Here is an 8107-nt window from a genome sequence, read left to right as displayed (position 1 = left end):
ATCGAAAACTCTTCAAGTGCAATTACTTGCTTCTAAGATTTCTCGACGCAGCAACCAAGAGCTATTAAAATGTCATTAAAACACGGCAAACGTGCCTAGACAAAGATACATAGTTGACCGCATTTGAAACGCTTAGTTTTTTTCTCCTTTACATGCGAAGGATCTTCGAAATTTTTTGCTCCATAATTAGGGGTTTAGAAGGAAATGTATCATTCGAAAAAGACTCATATTGTACACCATTGCTTCGAAGATTGATAGCCATTTACTTGCGGGGCTATATACAAAACTATGCTCATTATATAATTTCTTAAAGTAATCCAGAATCAATTAATGTTATCATTTATTTAAAACGCATATTTTTTAACGATTACTACACAATAAAAAATCAGTTTTATAAATTAATGGAATATGAATTTATCATTTCGTAATTTCATAATTACACGAAGAAATTATTTACCTTAATTTTTAGACGGAAGAATGAATTTATATCAAATTGCATGTTTAATTACAATCGGCTTCTAACTAGCAAAGTTCTGTGTTTATTTAGCGTTATATACTGTATACTCTATGTAATACTGTATGAACAGTTATATATTGTACGTATACTATTTTAATAGATGCCATCAGTCCATTATCTAACTCCATTAGTCCTTTTTCCCTTAGGAACTCTTGAAAAACGAACAACTGTTAATTCTTCTCACTAAAGTTATTGAATATTATGATCATGAAGCGCCCTCCGGTGAGCAGCGTTAGTTAAAAACAAAAATGATTAGAAATATGAGAATAAATTATTAAACAATAATTAATAAATAAATAGCAAATTTGATAAAAATTGTTGGTAAAATCCTAGAAAGGTACGTCGTTGTCGCGATTTTGAAAACTGTCGCTTACACCAAAATGACCCGTTTCCTGCTCATCATAATGTCGCCAAATCCCGTGTGTTCCGTATACTAGGATTAAATCAAATTGCTTTATAAACAACATTATTGTTATAATTTTTAATCTAATGTTTATTAGAAAATATATAATTTCTCAGTGTATTTTGTAATTTAATTATGGCAACACTTACTCACAGTATTTACTTAAAAAGAAGACCACCATTTTTGCTACATATTTGCTCTAAAATTTCTTAGGTCTTAAAAACAGTGTTTTATGAATGAAATTGCAGAATGAGAGGGAAAATTTAATTATAATATATTATATAGAATAATACACTGTTTAAATACGTTGGTTACTCTAAATTTTTGAGATACACATAGGTTTTTTAAAATTATACTTACGAAATTTTAGGAGTGTTCAAAGAAGTCTTCTCCAGCATCAATGCACTTCTGTGGACGATTTTGCCAAAGATAAATGCCTGAAGCCATTCATTTTTTGGAATCGATGAAAAAAGTCATATATAGGCTCATCAATCTCATCTTCGGAATGAAAACGATGTCCTCGTAGTTCCTTTTTAGATTAAAAAAATAGCTAGAAGTCACATTTAGCTAGATCGGGAGAAGAGGGCAGATGTTCTAACACTTTGGTATGTTTTTGTTGAAGAAACTAAACTGTCAATTTTGCTGAATGAGAAGAAGCATTGTCATGAGTCCTCTAACATTCACTTCTTAAAGAATTTCAGGAAGACAGTGGTGTATCAGTCAGCTGTGACTGTCTTCTGTGCTTCCAGCTTGATGGCTTTGACCAGTCCTGTGCTTCCGAAGCAAACGATATACATTACTTTTTCCATGAGACGTTTTCTTTTCACCATTGTGGGTGTGGTATCTTCTTCAAAGACCCATACGTTTTGCTTTCTAGACTGTTAAAACGTCTAAAAATGGTTTAAACGTTTCATCACCAATTACTAAATCGTCTGGTAGGCTAACATAGTTCATGTTTTCAAATCTAACAGTTAATTTTTTTCTGCTTCTCACTGTCTGAGCGTATCTCAAAAATCTGAGGGGTAACCCCCATACTAATTAAAAGCCAAATAAATAATTACCGTGTAATTAACCTGCGTAACTAACTTAAGCTAATTATAAGTCATGTCTAGCTGAGCGATTTCAGTGTAGGCATGCATCCGTTGTTCTGGGTACTGATATGCCTGAAAATAAATGCCTGTTGTTGCCAGCGAAAGACTAATCGAACCATCTAGTAGCTGGTTCCCTCCGAAGTTTTCCTCAGATAGCTAGCGCTCGAGATTCAGTCTCATCCGGTAAAGCGAATGATTAGAGGCCTTGGGAGCCTGTTGTTGCCACAAAATAATAAAACTGCCATGCATGACCTCATTCAAACACGTCTACGTGGCTTCTAGGCAATTCCAAAATGGAGGTGACCACGCTTCTTTCCTGTAACGTCACTTCCGTCGACTGAGTACCCGTGCTTGGTAAATAATCGCTGCTTTATACCTGAATTAATTGCGGATAATAATAAGATGGTTAGGTAGTTAAAGTCTTAACCTTCCATCCTGATCACTGATATGGCAACAGTGCTCCTCACATGAATTTCAATGAGAATGCCACGTCATTACCACGTAAATACCCGGGAGGAGAACAAAGTCTGCATTTACCAGTTCATTATCTCGCCTTTGAAACTGAGAACAATTCTCCGCACATCATGCTTTGGGCAGAGGTGACTGAAAAAAATATATTTGGTCAGCATTTCTTTGATGTTTCCGTGACCCAGGTTACTTATCTGGAGATGATGAATGATGGTTTCTTCCACGGCTTCAGAATTTGGGCATTGACGACACGCTTGTTTCATCACGATGGAGCTCTTGCCAACTTAGTACTTCGTTCGTAAACGCCTGAATGAATTGTTCCCTGGCCGGTGAATAGGGATGTGCGTCCCCAAATTTACCAGCCCCTTATCCTTGATTGCTTCGAAGTCCAGACGTTAAGACACAAGAAAATGCCCTGTGGGGGGGGATGATCAAATTATACGTCAGATAAAGCGGTACATGGACTATGGATCTGCAGGCAAGTGTGCTCAAAACCTTCCAGCATGTAACACTCAAGCTGCTAAAGCAGATGAATAGGATGACATTCAAGCGTATCAAGCTGAGCAGGGATAATAGTGACGCACATACGGACGTTTTGGACAAATAACTAGAAGTGCTATTAACGTTACAACGAAGTAATGACACGTATAAAGGAACTTTCTGGCCACCCGTAATTTTTATCTTTCGAAATTTTTCTCAGTATACCTATGTTATCAATGACATCTAAGAATTGCTAAATAACACTTGTTGTCTATAAGAGTAAATATCAACTTGACGATAAAAGACTCGAGACATCCAATTGTAAATATACTTAGATCATCAGATACATAAAACATCGTTCTCGTAGTCACTTATGAATAATCAGATATAATTACGCATAAATTACCGATTGAGGAGGTAGTACCTTTAAATATAGAGAGGATTTTTACAAATTTTTGTAACGATTTTGTAAAGATTTATATATAACCAAACATCAGAATTTTATTTTCTAATATGCTCCATCTGCCAGCCCTTTTGTTGAACTATCATATTACATCTTGATTTCCAAGATAAAAATCCTTTTCTTAAAACATCACGGTTGATTTTATTCCACTTCTCCTTCACAATCTTCATACAGTATTTTGGAAGTCCATACAATATTTTGGGATGCCGCTTATAAAGAGTTTGTTTTAGAAGTCCAAATGCACAGTAATGCATAGGATTATCCTGATGGAACTTAATACAGTGAAGATTGTTTAGATAAGGAGATGGAATTTCATCTTTGAAAATAGATGTTAAAATATATTTCAGAAAACCTTTCCTTGTTTTCTCTGAACAACATTGTCTTTTTCTCTTCTTTTTCGGTAGTAAACCGATCTTTTTCTATTGCAAGCAGATAAATATATCCAATCCTCATCAAATGTAACTATATACTTTCATTTTTCACCAGCAAAATAATTTTCACACAGCAATCTGAATGCAGTCTTACGCTGCGAAACATGTTTCGACGTCAGGAAGAACATGTTTTTTTTGTTGTTGTTATGATTAGCTTGTAAAGACATTAGGTATTTTTTGGAAGCAGGAGAATTGAAAAATTAGCAAACGCCTTCGCCGGGAATCGAACCACGGACCTCTGGAATATTGGCCCAGCGTGCAGAGCCACTACACCACGAAGGCACATTAGGAAAGTGGGAGAAATACCTTATATACTCCCCTTTTTGAAGGGCGACTGGGGTTTTCTGGGGACCCAATTGCCAAATTCTGGGTGTGAGAATCATCATCCACCACCCTTTTAGTTCGGGCGCCATTGTAGAGACATTAGGTAATTTTTGGAAGCGAGAGAGATGAAAAATTAGCAAACTCCTTCGCCAGGAATAGAACCACCGACCTCTGGAATACCGGTCCAGCGTGCAGAGCCACACACCACGAAGGCACATAAGGAAAGTGGGAGAAATACCTTATAAGCTTTAAATGAGATTTTATAATTTTGTTCACAGTTCCTACAGAGATATTTAAAGATTTTGGATTTAAGATTTCGGGGTGAAAAGATCTGGGGGTGGAATTTCCTTTAAAACAGGAGATGCGACTTAATAACAGCTATACTTACCTTTGTTTGATATGCATTTTTTGCCTTTTTCGCAGTTAGATGTAAACTTTGACGTTTCTTTCCTTTCATATGAATTGCGTCATTTATTTTGCTTGTAGAAATATTAAAACCACGCTTTTCAATTTTTTTTTAATATCTGAATAAGAGTATTTCTCTTCGAAGAGTACAAAAATATTGCCTTCGATCCATTGTTTATTTTTCAACTACATTTTATAGAAAAGAATATTTTTAATCCTGCCAGACGATAATTAAACCATATTCCAATTTCATGGTAGTTACGTTTGTATTTTTAAATTAATATTTAAATTCATGGAGAAAATCAAAATCGTTTCAAGAATGTGTAAACACCCTCTGTAGACTAAACAATCTATATTTGTTGTTGTTGTGCTTTATACTGAAATTCGCTTTCTCACAAGGATTTTAAAAAAAATCCCATGTTAAAAATTTGCTCTAGAACAAAATTTACGGTAAAAAATAGTTCTAGGATTTTATTGTTTAAAGAGTCACATGATTCATTTACATCTACATTTCAGCAAATTCTTCGCATGAAATCCCCTGAACTATAAATATTAAATATCTATATACAATTTTGAAAACTATATAGCTATGCATAATAGCTGTGCATTTATAGCTATGCATAATAGAAACGTTAACTTATCAGAATACCTATCTATATACTTATCAATTTAAAGGCAGTGATGTGCTTACAAGATTTCAAGGTAATCTCATTTGTTAACTAAAGATTTCATAAAAATGCGACTTTCTTGCTTGCGCTCATGATTTCGGTGAGTTAGCTATATAGAATTTCAAAAAACATCGATTTATTGTGAAAAAATACATCTTTACAAAACTACCAGTTACTGTACTTCTAACATAAGAACTTTCAGAACTACAGTTACATTTGAAACTGTATGAAGGTTTTTACTCCTCAGTTTTTACTATCTCAATTAAAATTGTGATGATTATAAATGCAATATTATTTAAATATATAATGACGCATACTTGTAAATTTTAATTTATAAATAAATTTTTATATTGCTTTATTAATATAAATAAAATAATGTGCATTTATAGGATTTGAAGAAAATAATGTTCCTTACTTACGATTTCTCCAAACTGTAACCTCCCTAATCTCATGAACGATTTCTCAGCAATCGTTGGTTAGAATTTCAAGAAATTTTGAACAATTGTATCAACCTTTAGTGAATATAAAATAAACAATTACCCACCCTCAGCTTAATCGCATAAAAAGTTTAAAAATTGCGTTTAATTTGATGATAAAAAGTAGTCGATTTTCGAGTCAGTTAAGTAATTTAAAGAATTTTAGCAATTTTAAATAAAACAGTTTCATATATAAAGACAAAATGAATAATAATTATTTTAATCAGACCTTTGATATTGCTTTACTTTTGCTAAGTTCATAATACCGTTAGTTAGAAAAAGAATGAAACATTTTTTCCAAGATTTTAATTAATTACTCATGACCGTTCTTGTTCTTAATCAGTTTCATGGATATTTTCATTCGTGTAAAAGACTTGAGGCCTTTACCAGTGAATATTTCCTAATGGCATAAAGATGTGGGGAAAAAAAATCCGAACAAGCGGAAAGTCTTAAAGCACTGGGTTGCGAGTCTCATAAGAGAAAGCAGTACGACTCCATCTGTTGACTTGAGTGTTTCATGGATAATGCTTGTTCGCATTTATATCTGGTTTCCGAAACGACAGCTGTAACTTTGAGCAAATCGGAAAACAATCACCAGAAATTAATTACATCACAAGCACATGGGAATAATGGAAAGTTTATTAAATATCATTTTCATAAGGAATTTGAGATCAACAATTTTCATTTATGTTAGTTGTTATCGTCACGACTTTTCATTCAGAAAGTAAAAAGGAATTTATAAATGCAAGTATGTATAAACTACTTGCACAAAATCGTTAAAACTGCTGTCAAAGGCTAGTATGGTTTATTTGATTATGGCAAAGCACTCGAGGGCTATCTGTCTAAGGGGAGCGGAGGACATTAAAAGGGAACAGTTACACATGGGAAGCATCCCAAAAACGCCCATGCAGGCAGCCCGTTTGCGGGACTCGAACCTCGGACCGAACTACCAGTGTTTAGCGACTATTCCGCTCAGCCGCTGGTGGGCCTGCTGTTAAAGGACTCTTGCAATAACCTGAGTTCAGTACAGTCTACATTCTGTAAAGCTGCCATCATCTTCAAATAATTCGCTACGCTCTTTGATGGAGAAACTAAATAAACGAGCAAATCCTGGGAACTAGGAGTTGAACACTTACTTCATTTACTGAGGTAGAAAAAAATTTGTTCCTCCTCTACAGTTAGATCATTAGGTTGGCTGGTAACATCAACTTAAATATAGTATATCAAATAGACAGTCTTCATCACATAACGGGTCCGAAGAATCAATATCAAGGGAAATAATGGTCCGAGGTCTTCTTCCTCATGCAGTTCATCCTTTTCTCCCAGAAAATTACGAACACTGCTTTTCAATTTCTAAAAACCTACTGAGAACTTGCCCTGTAGGAAGCCAGCAGATCTCAGAATGAAGGATGAGATTATCATATTCCATATCTAACAGTTCACAATGTTCTCTGAATTCTTTTCTATTTTACACTCTGGCTCTAATTTTAAGAACTTTACAGCTGCTATCACACGATTCAAATTTAAAGTTTTTCCCCACGGAGGTTCTCTGTTAATGAAAACATTGATGAGTTTATTAAATTTAGTTGCTGATTTTCTAGACATAACTATTTTGTTAAATATTATGAATATATTAATGTGACCTCTGTTTTCCATGAAGTGATTCAAGGCCGATAATTTAAGTAATATAATAAAATAAATTTATATTTCGTAATTTTAAAAAAAAATTGATTTTCTAAAATTAAAAAAAATATATTTGATATACCTATATTCATCTGCGTCATTCAAAAATTTTTGTAATTGGAAATATATGTCTACGACCAATGGTTGCTAAAATAAATGCTGCCGGCGAACGACTTAGTAACTTTCGTGGACATTGCATTTATATACACTAGAGTGCAAAACTTAACAAATTAATTTTTCACCATACAACCTGTTGTAAAGAGACTTTTGCGATCAGTACAAAGAAAAGTCAATAGAAAGGTGATGCATATGCAGATATCAGTCTCATGAAGTCGGGGTACATCAGAGCATGCGAAACAAGTACCATTCAGTACTCGTAATGCAAGGCAACTTAAAAAAGAAAAAAGAAAGGCACATTTCCAAGCTTTCTTATGCATGTGAAAGTGAGACTGTAAATACTGTATGGCTACAAGATAACAACACTCTAAATCTCGCAGAGTGGGATTTGGAGGGTGACAGCAGTTTTCGCTCCGTTTCGTGTCAAACAACGCAAATTTACTGTCTTGGTAGCAGAACATGTTTCCCACTTGCAATAATAACCTTGGGGAAGGGAGTGAATTGAAGGAGCAGGACGACCCCCTGTCTTGTCATCGTCCACCCAGACTGACCAAACAAGTTTGTTAAGCCAAAGAACGTTC

The 8107-nt window shown here is 34.4% G+C and overlaps 1 non-coding gene across 1 annotated transcript; it reads right to left on the bottom strand.

Moving 5' to 3' along the window:
• Positions 1 to 4061: 4061 nt before the first annotated feature.
• Positions 4062 to 4135, bottom strand: TRNAI-AAU (transfer RNA isoleucine (anticodon AAU)). Its single transcript has one exon. It is a non-coding gene; the product is annotated as a tRNA-Ile (tRNA).
• Positions 4136 to 8107: the final 3972 nt, after the last annotated feature.

This window comes from Stegodyphus dumicola, chromosome 9 (assembly GCF_044657685.1).
Source record: "Stegodyphus dumicola isolate Sdum_Otavi_A_Nest chromosome 9, ASM4465768v1".
Taxonomy (NCBI): domain Eukaryota; kingdom Metazoa; phylum Arthropoda; class Arachnida; order Araneae; family Eresidae; genus Stegodyphus; species Stegodyphus dumicola.
The sequence above is the reverse complement of the archived record's forward strand: the minus strand, read 5'-3'. Positions and strand labels throughout refer to the sequence as shown.